Source organism: Leucoraja erinacea, chromosome 1 (genome assembly GCF_028641065.1).
Source record: "Leucoraja erinacea ecotype New England chromosome 1, Leri_hhj_1, whole genome shotgun sequence".
In the NCBI taxonomy this organism is placed as follows: domain Eukaryota; kingdom Metazoa; phylum Chordata; class Chondrichthyes; order Rajiformes; family Rajidae; genus Leucoraja; species Leucoraja erinaceus.
Window position 1 is genome coordinate 64,910,207 of NC_073377.1, and position 13,501 is coordinate 64,923,707.

Genomic DNA, 13,501 nt, shown 5'->3' on the forward strand with positions numbered 1-13,501 from the left:
TTGGGAGAGTTTCACTTTGAATTCAGTCAATGGAGTAACAACAAATCTACAATTCCTAATGATGGGACCAACTCCCAGTACTAACAGCAGTGATAAAGTCACCAGCCTTGATGTGCAAAATAATATATATATGGATCCAGGAACTGCAAAGTTGAGAAACAATGATAAAGAAACTCAGTGGCCATATCAATTGAGATTTTCTGGGGCTACACAAAAGCCATATGAAACATTGCAGCACTGAAGTATCAAGCTAAGATGAACAAAACAAATTAGACTCCATTCATCTTGAACACTGGCCACCACTAATTAGGAAATATCATCAGAATTCATCATAGAACACTGACACATCAGTGCCTGGACATTCTCCAAGCTGCAGGCTCAGTGAGGGCTGATCTGATAGACATGTATAAGATCATGAGAAGAATAGATAGATAGCGTGAATGCACAGTCTTTTACCCTAGGGTAGGGGATTCAAAACCAAGAGGATATATGTTTCAGGTGAGATCTTAAAATGTAATACATGTTTTAGGGGAAACTTTTTTACTCAAAGATTGTGGCTTTATGGAACGAGCTGCCAGAGGAGGTAGTTGAGTACGATAACAACATTTAAACGACACTTGGACAGGTACATGGATAGAAAAGATTCCGAGAGATATGGGCAAAGCATGGGCCTAGCTTCGATAAGACATTTTGGTCAGCATGGACGAGTTGGCCGAAGGGCCTGTTTCCATGCCGTATAGCACCATGCAGCAAAGCTGCCCAGGGAAACACAGGTATTTGGGATGATGGAAGAGCTTTTTTCCCACAAACGTTTCACACTATTAGCAAAAATCCCGAGTAAACAACAGGAAAGCCACGTCCTTCTGGCATCAAGCCTCGGCAAATCCAACAAATTACTCTGAATAAATTTGCTCTGGGTCAATCCCCTCTCTATAACAACACCTTTCAATGCAATCACAGTTGAAAAAGCTCTCCTCCCTTACATCCCAAACCTTTGCAATGTCCGGCAACCAAAGCAGTCCTTCCAAATGAGATGGCTGTTCGTTTACATTTCTTCCGACACAGTGCACTGCAGTCAATGCTCAATGTGCAGTCCCCTTGACACCATGGACACCCAACACCCAACGTCAGCTTTGCAGAACAGAGGGAGAGAGATGGCAGATGCTGGTGTTGAAACTGCAGATGCTGGACAATCGAAGGTACACAAAAATCCTGGAGAAACTCAGCGGGTGCAGCAGCATCTATGGAGCGAGGGAAATAGGCAACGTTTCGGGCTGAAACCCTTCTTCAGATGCTGGACCAAAAACAAAAACAACTGCTGGAAGAACTCAGTAGGTCAAGCAGCATCTGTGGAGGCAACTGGATGGTCGGCGTTCAGGTCAAGACCCTGCATGAGGACTGACCACCTCCATTCAGTCTCCAAACATTGCCCTGCACCTTCAGTTATCTGTCACTATAATTCTATAACCCAAACCTATTCTAACCTCTCTACCTATGGCCTTCAAATCAACTCAACATCAGCATGATGAACAGTAATCTACTCACCCCCGTGGCAAATGGCAGCCTTCCAGATTCAATAATAAAGTCAACAATTTCATTGAAGTCTCCAATCCACCTTCCTATCTCACATTTTCTACATTTGGATTTTTTTGCTTTCCTCTCCGCTGGCAAATACAGATTTCATTGTTACCCCAGACAGAAACTTCATTAGTTATAGAAACATAGAAATTAGGTGCAGGCGTAGGCCATTCGGCCCTTCGAGCCTGCACCGCCATTCAATATGATCATGGCTGATCATCCAACTCAGTATCCCGTACCTGCCTTCTCTCCATACCCTCTGATCCCCTTAGCCACAAGGGCCACATCTAACTCCCTCTTAAATATAACTTTTGAATATAAATTATGAGCTTTTACCATCCACTTCCACCACTACTACTGCTACATCCAACTTCAGCTGGTCTCTATCTGACACAGTGCTTTCCTTTGGTCCTCTCCTTTACATATCCAACTTTTCTACAATCTGATTAAGGAACAGCAATCTGAAACACCCACTCTTGTTTTTTCTCTTCACAGATGCTGGCTGATCTGCTGAAGAGTTCCAGGTTTTCCTTTTTATTTTTAAATTCAGGTTCCCTCATCTACTGGAATTTGCTTTTGTTACTCTTGGAATGACTATTGGCGATTTCCCGCCACAAGGAACTAGCAGCTCTTACATTCCAACTAATGTGATGCCTCAACAACATTAGTTGTGTGCAAGAACAGATGTGGAGCTAATGTCTGGGTAAAGGTGCAATAGGGGATGTTGGGGGTAAAGAAACGGAGAGTGAATACAAATATCTGTGTCCATTTCAAGCCGAATACAAATATTTACATTTTAGAATTAACCCATGAAATGATCAGTCACAAATCTTCAAATATATGCATTTAAAGGATAAAAGAGAGAACTGCATTACATCACTCCTTCTATACATCATGTTATGTACTGTCCACAACCTATTGTTAAAGTACTGCAGGAACTTGAACACAGAATCTATAATGACCTGATATTTAATTTCAGTCAAATTGACTGTGGAATAAACATTGGCCAATACACCAGAGACAACTACGTTCTTCAAAAAGAGTCAATTTTATATTCATTTTATATCCATTTTATATCTTTTTATATCGACCTGAGAGCTTAATTTAATAGATCATTCAAAAGATGACACCTCAGACAGTGTAGTACTCCTGGAATGTAACTCTAGAATGCCCACCCAAAGTGCCAGAGTGACGTCTTGGTTTTTTTTTGTGTGGTTAAATCTCTGGATGTTAACAAAACATTCATTTTTTACAGAAATTAGAAACATTATGCATAAACATTCACTGTTCTTAAACTCCCTGAACAGGCCCATTCACTTGGTTATTTTATTTGATTTACATTTACTAAAGTAAATAATAATTTATGAGCAGAAAGAGTAGGTGCATGTATGGACTGAAGGTGTGTTTGATAAAAAGGGAGAGGATATAAAATAAGTACAATTTTCAAACAAAGATCAGCAGAAGCATTTCACTTAATTGAATGAATAAATGATGCATATTCAGCAGAAGCATCTAGCTTTTAGCATCAATACTTCCTATTAAACGATACCCATTGCATTACACAAAACAGCATTCTATATTTATTCATTTTAGACTTTAGACTTGGGAGATACTGTGCGGGAACAGACCCTTCAGCCTAATTAGTCCGAGCCTTCCATCGATCACCCCATACACTAGCACTATCCTACACACTAAGGACAATTTACAATTTTTACGGAAGTCAACTAATCTAAAAAATCTGTACATCTTTGGAATGTGGGAGGAAACAGGAGCACCTGGAGGAAACTCATGCAGTCACAGGTAGAACGTACAAGCTCTGTACAGACAGTACCAGTAGTCAGGATCGAACGCTATATGGCAGCAACTCGACCACTGCGCCACTCAGCCACCCCTAATCTGTGGATGATGGTATTACTGGCGAGACCAACATTTCATGCCCAATCCTTACTGCCCTTGTGAAGGTGGTGGAGAGTGTCCTTCTTGAAATGCTGTGCTCTTCTGGTGAAGGTACTGTACTCCCGCAGTTTCATTGGGAGGAAATTCCAGGATTTGGATCCAGTGAGAATGAAAGACTGGACATATGTTTCCCAGTGCAATTTCCAGCCTTCTCCCAAGACTGCTTCGCCTCTTGGACTGTGAAGCCCATTATTGCAAAAATGGGCAGAAATCTCTTTTAAACCATGGGGGGGACACAATGAGGCCTGACATCTAGGACAGGGGTCGGCAACCTATGGCCCACGGGCTGGATCCGGCACTTAACCCGAAATCATCCGGCCAGCAGGCGTATTTTTCTTCAATTAGTTTTCGCGTCCTGCAGGTGACCTGGGAACTGCAGCCAGACATGGGGCAAGCGAGCTGACCTGGGAACTGCAGCCAATCCTGGGGCACGCAGGTGACCTGGGAACTACAGCCAGACCTGCCAGCCGACCTGGACGCTACAGCCAGTCCCAGGGGTTTTTGCTGCAACATGTTTCACAAAACATGGGGGAGATTGTCCCTCACCTCTCAAAACATGGGGGGGGACAGGTTCCCCACCCCTCCCCCCACTCCCAGGATTTCTGCCCATGGTCATCCATCAGTGAAAAATCTTCAGTGATCAGTGATCAGCCATGATCACATTGAATGGCGGTGCTGGCTCGAAGGGCCCAATGGCCTACTCCTGCACCTATTGTCTATTGTCTATTGTCTATTCAGTCAATAAACTATCGCATCTGTGCAACTAAAAGAAGCGACCTTAGTTGATGAGAATTTGTTGTTTCCGATGAATTGATCAGTAAAAACCCTGTGAAAGGTGAATCAATCAGCCCCTAATTGTAGAAGATCATTGTAATATGGAGTATCCTGTTTCACAAAACTTGGGCTCAATTGCAGACCATAGGTGTTCCAGGAACACGGCTTCACCTAGTGCTTCAGCACAAGCATTCCAAATCAGTTCTTCCCGACACTCTCCACTAATCCTGAGAGATCAACAGTCATATTTCTGCCACATAATGCAATTTGTAACAAATGCAAATGGGAGGATGAGCAACCAAAAGCCAGCTGAGCATTTATGGATCACACACCGGGTTTCACCAAGCTTAGTCCTTGTGACATTTCAGTATGTGGTCATTTTCACTGAAGGGCTTCTCAGTCCTATGATGAATCAGGGTATTGCACGTAGAGCTTACAAGATATCTCCTCTTGGGATGATGTTGGGTTGACAGCCATGCTTGCTGGGGAGATAACTTCCCACTAACAGTCCAAGTCAAACTGCAGGTGGGACAACATTGGCCACCCGTAAATACTCCCAGAAAGATATCAAATGGAAGGCACAGCAGTAAAAAAAGGAATAGAACATGCGATACGTGTTACAATGTTTGTACTTTAGTGTTTTGTTCCGGTAATACACTACAAAGCAACCGCAACTAGATTTATATTGCATCTTTAATGCTAGAAAATATACCAAGATGCATTAAAAGAGCACTTGGTCAGAAGTTGCTTTTAAGGAGCTTATTTCTGTGATTTTGTTGAGCATTTCTTGCAAATGTGATTTCTGGATATAGGGCTATTAGTGACTTTTTTTTTTAAAGCAACACCATTTTGTGTTAAGGGAGTTGACAAGATGAAATGTGCTAATACTTGCCTGTGGTGAACATTTCTTCCAATTTCCTCTGGCCTGTATTTCCAGTAAAATAAGAATGCTTTAATCCATTTCCCAGTTCACTAAAAACACTGACAAATTATCTCCTCCTGAGGTGTTAAAGAGATTGGAATTACATCTCATTCTCTTTCCTGATTACCGGCTGGAACTGTTCACCCTCCCCTTCCCCCTTCAACAACATACAATTCTGCATACTTGTCCACGCATCCAACTTGGCAAATGTTCAGAGTCATAAACTCATCTGTAATCATTTAACAGATGATCTGTGAATGGAAAGAAAGTCTCTGTTCATTCAAAACCTACTTCAGCTGGCAACACACGGGCTCTCAGAGAAGCCCCAGTGAGGAAGTCAAAACACAGCCAGTGTCCTGAAGGTATAAGTGTGCATCTTCTACAACACAACATCCTTCATCTCACTCTGACCTGAAAGCATTGTGATCTGTCTAAACTGCTCTCTCATCAATTAGAATCTGAGGTAGGTAAACCCGTCTGTACAGAATTAAAATCGAAGTTACAAATGGAGACGCAATTTGTTTCAGGTTGAAAACGGGTCCCGACCTGAAATGTTGCCTATCCATTCGCTCCATTGATGGATACCTGACCTACTGAGTTACTCCAGCACTTTGTGCTTTTACAAATGGAGACTGGTTTCATCTTAAAGCACATCTCGGTTCATGATGAAAACTAAAATCCTAGTATTGAGCAGTAACAGTCTGACAAATCAAAGCCAAGCAAGGTATGAGAATACATGTGATGTGCCAAAGAAATTTAGCATATGCCAAAAACATTGCATACGCTTGCTAATCAAATCTCAATTGTTCAACAAATTTGCTTTACCCAGTCCATTAATGATCACCAGGGAGGACAGGAAAGAAGGGTGGATGTTGATTTATTAACCCTAAATGATTGGGGAGAGTGTAAAATAGGTTTATCAGAATGCTGCTTGGATTAGATGGTATTAACTTTAAGGAGAGGTTGGACAAACTTAGATTGGTTTTGCTGGAGTGTCAGAAGCTGAGGGGAGACCTGATAGATGCATATAAACTTTTGAGAGGCATAGACAGAGTAGACAGTCAGAACCTTGTGCCCTGGGTGAAAATGTCAACAACTAGAAGGCATAGCTGTAAGGTTAAAGGGATAAACTTTCAAGGAGTGGTGAGGGGCAAGTTTTATTTACACAGAGAGTGGTGGATGCCTGGAACATGCTGCCGAGGTGGTGGGGAAGTGACTCAAGAGGTTTGCGGATAGGCACATGGGTATGCAGGGAATGAAGGGATATGAATTGGTTCAGATATGGCATCATGTTTGGCGCGGACATTGTGGGTGGAAGGGCCATTTATGAGCTGTATTCCTCTATGTTCTATGTTGATGGATCGTTTGTTGGAAAAATTCTAAATTTGGAATTATCTCACATAATTGCACATTGACTCATTTAAAATTATTGGGTTTTTTTTAATCTAAGGAAGGTTCAGCAACTCCAATGCCCAGGAATGAAGGAGATTACAAAAAGTGGTCAATGCTGCCCAGTCCATCATGGGTGCTGACCTTCCCACCATCGAAGGGATCAACAGGAGGCACTGCCTCAAAAAGGCAGCCAGCGTCATCAAGGACCCCCACCTCCCTGGCCACACACTCATTTCACTCCTGCCATTGAAAAGAAGGCACAGGAGCCTGAAAACTGTAAGTCCACGTTCAGGAACAGCTTCTTCCCGACAACCATCAGGCTATTGAATACTACAAACTCCAGCTCTACTCTGAACTACAACCTGCCTTGATTGCACTGGAGACTTTTAGCATTGATTTGTTTTTCTTTTCTATTATATTGTACTTTTTATTTATTGAACTTATTTTTATGTTCGTTTATTACATTATCTATGGAATGCTGTGCATAAAATAATGTAATCGTTCTGTTTCGATAATTATGCCAATGGAACATCCTTGACTCTGGGCCTGATGTTTGAGCTTGGCTGGAAAAGCCGGTGAAGAAGGGTCTCGACCCGAAACGTCACCCATTCCTCTATCCAGAGATGCTGCCTCATGAGTTACTCCAGCTTTTTGTGTCTATCTAAGGGTTAATAATGCATCGACTTGTACTGTGAGAGACAATCCACAAGGTGGAGCTGTGTCTCCACCGATCAACAACTTGCTGCCTGGAGTTGCCTGGATATTAACATGCACACCTACCCCCCACTCCATCATTTAGACTAGCAGTGGACTCACAAAACTCCGCTACACAGACACAACATCCGCATCCAGCTTTATATTTTGCAGCATGTATTTACTTTTATTGCATTGATTATGTACTGTCTCCAACTGTAGTTGTACTACATGTATTTTTAAACGTGGAGACAACTCGAACGTGAAGTTATTCAAATAAATCTAAATCTAAGTCACTGATTCGGGAAGGAAAACTAAACAAAAACAAAAAAAATCTACCTTAGCATTGCATTTATATTAGAACATTAAAAGATCAACCAAGTAAATTAATGTTGCAGTTTAATTAAATGTGAATAGTATGTCATTTTCGCATGTTTGCTAAATTTGCTTTAACTTTTTCAAACGAAATAAACAGACAAAACGATATTCTTCATTGTGATTCTATTTAACAGAAGATTTAGGGCGCGAAGTATTTGGAGCAGAGGCTAATCCTTTCCTGGAACTGGGAATGCGTGGAAAACGGGCTGTTTTTGTGATTTACCTGCCGCTGATACGGAACCCCCGCCTAAACAACAAAAGCTGTAAACATTTATTTCTGAGAAAGCGAGTAATGTTAATTACGGCCAGTGAGTTCTGGGCTAAATTTAAATCAGACGCCACTGCCTAAACTTTCCCAGGATTTGAATCCTGCAATTTAGTCTAAATGCAATAAGTATTTAGCCATTTTAAAATGCAGGCTTACAGGGGAAATATAATGGCTATTTTAATTTAACGATATACTGTGCTCGTTAAATGAAGGTTATGTTAGACTCGAAGAAATGTTTAAAACTGTAAACATGTAATAAGCATTTTTTGTCTATGAGCGCTGTTTTCCTTTTGGAGAACTTGGCGCAATTGAGATACCTGTATTGTTTTGTCAAATACTGATACAACTGAAGCTGTTAAATTCTCCAACATCCTTTCAACTTCTATTCAATCTGATGAAAGTCCATAGTATTCGGGTGTCCCACATTTTGGGTGGTGTAAACGCAAGTACAGGGGCACATCCAAAGCGGGCGATCCTGTTACTGTGCAGGCAATGTCACCCCAATAAACCAGACACTGCCACAACGCTGCAGCTAGTTTTGATGATTATTTTCCACGGCATTGTTGGCATTGTTTTCTACCCCCAAATGCAACGAATCTCCAATGCATTTAGAAATACACAGAGAGCGTTTGTGATAAAATGTTCGGAGAATAAAACGAAGGCACGGGGAACCCCAGATGATGGAATCTAGAACAAAACACAAAGCGCTGGAGTAACTCAGCAGGTCAGGCAGCGGCAGTCTGAGGAAGGGTTCCGCCCCTAATGTCGCCTATCCATTCCCTCCACAGATGCTGCCTGGCCGTTTGAGTTACTCCAACACTTTGTGTTTAGGCGGAGAGCAAACACCAATCTTCCAATGCAAGCTGGAGTAAAATCTGGCAAAACTAAAATAACTGCGAATCAACTGGGTCGACAGCGTTGCCCCGCGAATTGCCACTTTCTGAAAACTGGTTATTGCCCTTAATAGTAAGTGAGTAGAGAACAAGAGGGCTGTTGCAACAATATGAATACTTATGCTGTGGTGAACCATGAGTGCAATTCTACCCAGATCGTGTAGGGGGCGCCATAGTTCCCGTCTCGCACTCGCATTTGTACAAATTTCTATTCGATCTCCCGATGCTCAGTTCCATCAATAATTCGATCCGAATTAGTGTCAACAAAACTCAAAGTGCTTTGTTTTCGTTTACTCGCCGTCCGCACAATTTTCTAACCTATTTCTGTAACGTTTTTCCAAATACTCACATGAGTTGATAAATCAATCATATATTGTTATCTATTCGTATTCGTTTCAAAGTTAGTGCGTTTTGAAAAAGCAAAATTATTTTGTAAACACTTTAATGTTATCCATGCCACAAATAGGTACAACTACCCAGCGTCTACGTGAGCCTTGTACGGACAATGCTACTCAGTTATAGTTTTAGTCAAAACACAACCCGCTGGTGGAGCCCAGCGGGTCACACAGCAGCATCTGTGGGGAGAGTGGACCGGCGACGTTTCAGGTCGGGACCCTTCTTCAGTCTGGCGTAGGGTCCTGACCCGAAAGGTCGTCTATCCATTTCACTCTCCAGATGCTGCCTGACCTGCTGAGTTCCTCCAGAACTTTGTGTTTTGCTCAACATTCCAGCATCTGCACCGTCTTGGTTCTCCGTAGCTTTAGTTATTTCAACCACGTATGTATGAGATAGGGTTTATGATTCGAACCCCAATAATTGATCACATTTATTTGTCTCTCGACTACCAAAGATTGGTAAATTGAAATTTCGTTTCTACGGTCAATAGGCTTTGCTCTGCGTGTGCACATGTAAGCAGCAGTTTGAAAACTTGGGTTCTGAGACTGTAAACCATTACCCTGCCTGCTGTAGTAAAAGTCAGACACATAAGTCTTAGTTATCAGACTCAGCGAACCGCTTTTAATGTTCGCCCTCTGGAGACCATCAAAAAGGGGGCAGCAGAATCCAGACTGACAGAGCCACGGTCCAAAACCGCTGTGCAAAAATCCTATTCGGCCCCTCGGAGACCGAGAGATGGGATTGGACAACGAACGCCTCTCTTGTGTAATGATGATGGGGTGTAATGAAAACCCTCCCGTGCTCACTTGAGCTGGCATCTTGCAAACGACGAGCAATGCCTCCCCCCGCTGGCGCTGGCCATCTCCCCATCGGAGAGAAGGTTTCGAGCACCGATTGCAATCTGTCCCGCTGCCCCAAATACTGCCATGAGTTAATAAAAGATTGAACTGCCTGCCCGGAATAGAACTACACAGCCACGCGATCGTCAATAACGAATATAAACGGGTTACAACAGTTTAAAACATTCGCCTCGCATTTATCAAATACAGGGATTAAACTAGGGCGAATAGAAGGGATTTCCCTGGGACAGAAATTGCTTTATCAAAAGGTTGCCTTACAGGCGCTCCATTGTACTCGACTTTACATGGCTAGAAGCAACAGCAGCAGAAGCAGCTCCTTAAAGTGCCAGCTACCGACTGAGGTCGGATGCCCACTCTCCGTGCGCTCTCTTTTATCGCCATAGCGCGCGTTAACCGTTTCGGTGCCACCCGGACAGCTGGTCCAGTCCTCCCGCTGGGTTTTGGCACTTGGGTAAAGAGCTTGAAGATAGCTTCGGGCCAAATGGTTGCGCGACCCGCCGCCCGCTGGTTCTCAATCTGCTGTGTGAAAAATCAGGCGAAATGTTGGCGTTGGGGGGTGGGGGCTGTGAGAGAATGGTTGGAGATTGTACTGAGAAAGAAAGGTGGGGGCGTAGGGGAACTGTGAGCCCCGTGCCTTTGAGAAAAGCCCAGAACTAAAAAAAAACGCAGGGAAACTTATAATAGACTACAGATGTATTACTGGGGAGTGTGTATAAGTATGTGGATCAGGGAGGATGGGGGAGGGGATGGAGAAAAAGAGAAACAGCGAGAGAAGAGAGAGGAGAGATTATAAAAAGGAATGACGGAAATAAAAAAGGAAACGTGCAAAGGAAAGAAAGGGGAAAGATAAGAGGACAGTTGAGGTGGGAACGACTGGGAAAGACGGCGCCTCAGAGAGCGGAAAGAGGAATTATTTACTGATGGGGTCCATCATACAGAAAAGAGCCTAATGCTTAACAGAAATAGCCCAAGCTGCAGGGAAGATGTGTGAGCGCTAACAGGGAGAAGTGATGGGACTGGGGGTTGCGGGGAAACGGCAGAATGCTCCGAGACAAAGAGTCGCGCAACTAAAATAAACGCCCGTTCTGTTCCTACCTCGGTTACTTTAGCGCCCGCCGAAACTCCAGCACAGCTCACAACTCAGTGCAGCTCACTTCACGGACACTCCAACAGTCCTGGCACCGTTCTCCTTTCCTTCCTGTTTACGCAATTCATCCGCATGGCAAGCCTCCCGGACAATCCAAAAAATCTCTCCCTCCTCCACCCTCGATCCAGGGACAGTATAGTATTGCCAGCAAAAAAAAAAAATCCTGTATCTTGTTCGAAATTCCTTAAACCCCTGACGCAGGCAACCGATGGCTTCCACATCCACCGCCAATGTGTTTGTCATTATAGGATCTGCGCACCAAAGCCATCATCGTTAGTGCTGTCCAAGTGCAATGCAACGAGCGGCGGGCTGGCGTGACACAACACCATCGGAGGCAGCAGTCCACTCACTCCCATCACACAACAGCAACACACCAAAAAACCCACTGCAGTCCTCAGACAAGTATTTCACATTCAACCTCCAGCCTCTCCAAGTCAAAGAAATTCGCACTCCCGCACAATTTTTTTTAAGCCAAAGATAACAATCTTCAGAAAATAGTCGTCCACACTAATATTAGTAGCTAAAAACTCTCGGAATAAATTCGAAACAACTCTGAAACTGACCCTGTGTGTGTGTGGAGTGAGAAAACGAAACGGAGTTAGCAATTTGCGTTCCTCTGTCACAGCTTTCGAGCGTGAATTTCTTTACGAAATCGTCGAGCAACGATAATAAAACAAGCCAGCATCGGCTTAATTAATTTACTTCACGTTCCCCTTACCTTGCGTAAAGTGGTAAATCCACAAACTCCTCTTAAAACGGGCGGCAGCATATAGGTTTAACGTTGGAGTTGTGCTCTGGCTGTTAATGGGCGCACAGAACAGCGTCTTGTAATTGATTCAATGTTGCAGTCCATCCTTCCAAAAAAACTAATCATTTGCTTTAAGTAAATAACTGTCAGGAAATGAAGCCCCTGTGGTCGCTTCAGAATAAGAGTCTCTGCTCTGCTCTCAGTCAGCGCCGGGAGTCTTGCTATAGCTTGAGATTCTAGAGGTTGCGCCTCCCCAACTCTTATCCACGCAGGGGCACAGTCACAACTAGGGCCGTCTTATTCAGAAAGTTGCCATATGTGCGTTTTGTAGAAAGTTTTGTACGGTGGAGAACCTTATTTTTGTTGTTCATCTTCCAGATCTTTGTGAACAGATTTACACATCAAGCGATTTTACGAGAACAATGTATATTCGTAATACTATTTCGAAATAAATAATTTTAACTAGGTGCAAGAACTGGGTATTTTTAAGGGAAGGGAGGTGATTAAATGCTTTCTATTTCGTTTTTCTCTCTCTCAGCGTTTACGACCACCATAAATCTACAGGAAAAACAAGTTTTTGAAAAGCAGAACGCATTTCATAACACCATGTAATTGTGTTGCTGTGTGATAAATTGGTCGTTTTCGATGAGTGACTCGCAGCAACTCCCGTTAGTAAAAGAAGGAGGCGCCCTTGCTCTGTCCCACTTTTCGTTTGCGATTGTACAGAAATCTCAGTTTTCGTGGATAATAAGGTTGTTCTGATTCTCGGTCCCAACCCCCTCTTTACTATTTGGGCAGAAAGAAAGCAACGGGCTTGCGGGAGATTTTGGGGGTGTTGAAGATGGGGGAGAGCTACTGAACCAGCGCAGTGTTTATACACGGGTGGTAAAGTGTGTGTGTCAGTCAGACTCTGCTGGAAGGAGCGGGCGGCTGCGATGGTTTGGGGTTTTTTTTTTGTTTGCTGAGTGATGTTTCTCATCTTGCCTCCAGCCGCTAGCTGCAGTAATATATCTTCAGCGCTGTGAAGGTACAGGCGAACTATTACTTCCACATGTGCTCCAGGAAATCGTTGGGAGGCAACGCCAGGCCAGTCCGGCCAGTCTCTTGTTGGTGGCTACTCGGGAAATCCATAATACCCCAGAACAACTAGCCGACGGCACCGTGCCGGACACTTGTGCGTTTGAAATGGAAGCAAGAACATGTTATAAATAATGCACACTTCCCGAACGAGAGAAAAAAAATGTTTTGGAAGGGAACTGCAGATGCTGGTTTACAAAAAAAACCCACAAAAAAACTGGAATAACTCAGGGGCTCGAGGTGTACCCAGTCTTTATATCAGTTTTCACCTTCCCCTGCTCGTTTTATCCCCTTTCCACTTCCTTGGCGTTTCCCTCCTTGTCCTCTCCCACCTTCTCTTGCCTTATCCATTTGTATATTAATTTTCTGTTTATAACTACGCGTTAGGTATCATCCTTTTCATTTATATAGAAGAAACC

General features: G+C 43.3%; 1 protein-coding gene across 2 annotated transcripts in view; it reads right to left on the minus strand.

The window, feature by feature from the left end:
• Nucleotides 1-12,679, minus strand: part of pdgfra (platelet-derived growth factor receptor, alpha polypeptide) — a 68,614-nt gene extending 55,935 nt beyond the window's left edge. Inside the window, exon 1 of one of the 2 annotated variants that reach the window (XM_055636065.1) lies at nt 11,976-12,679. The gene's annotated coding sequence lies outside the window, so the exon portion shown is untranslated. Of the gene's footprint in view, nt 1-11,205; nt 11,937-11,975 lie in introns of those variants that run through there. The other variant, XM_055636074.1, reaches the window with a different exon arrangement.
• Nucleotides 12,680-13,501: the final 822 nt, after the last annotated feature.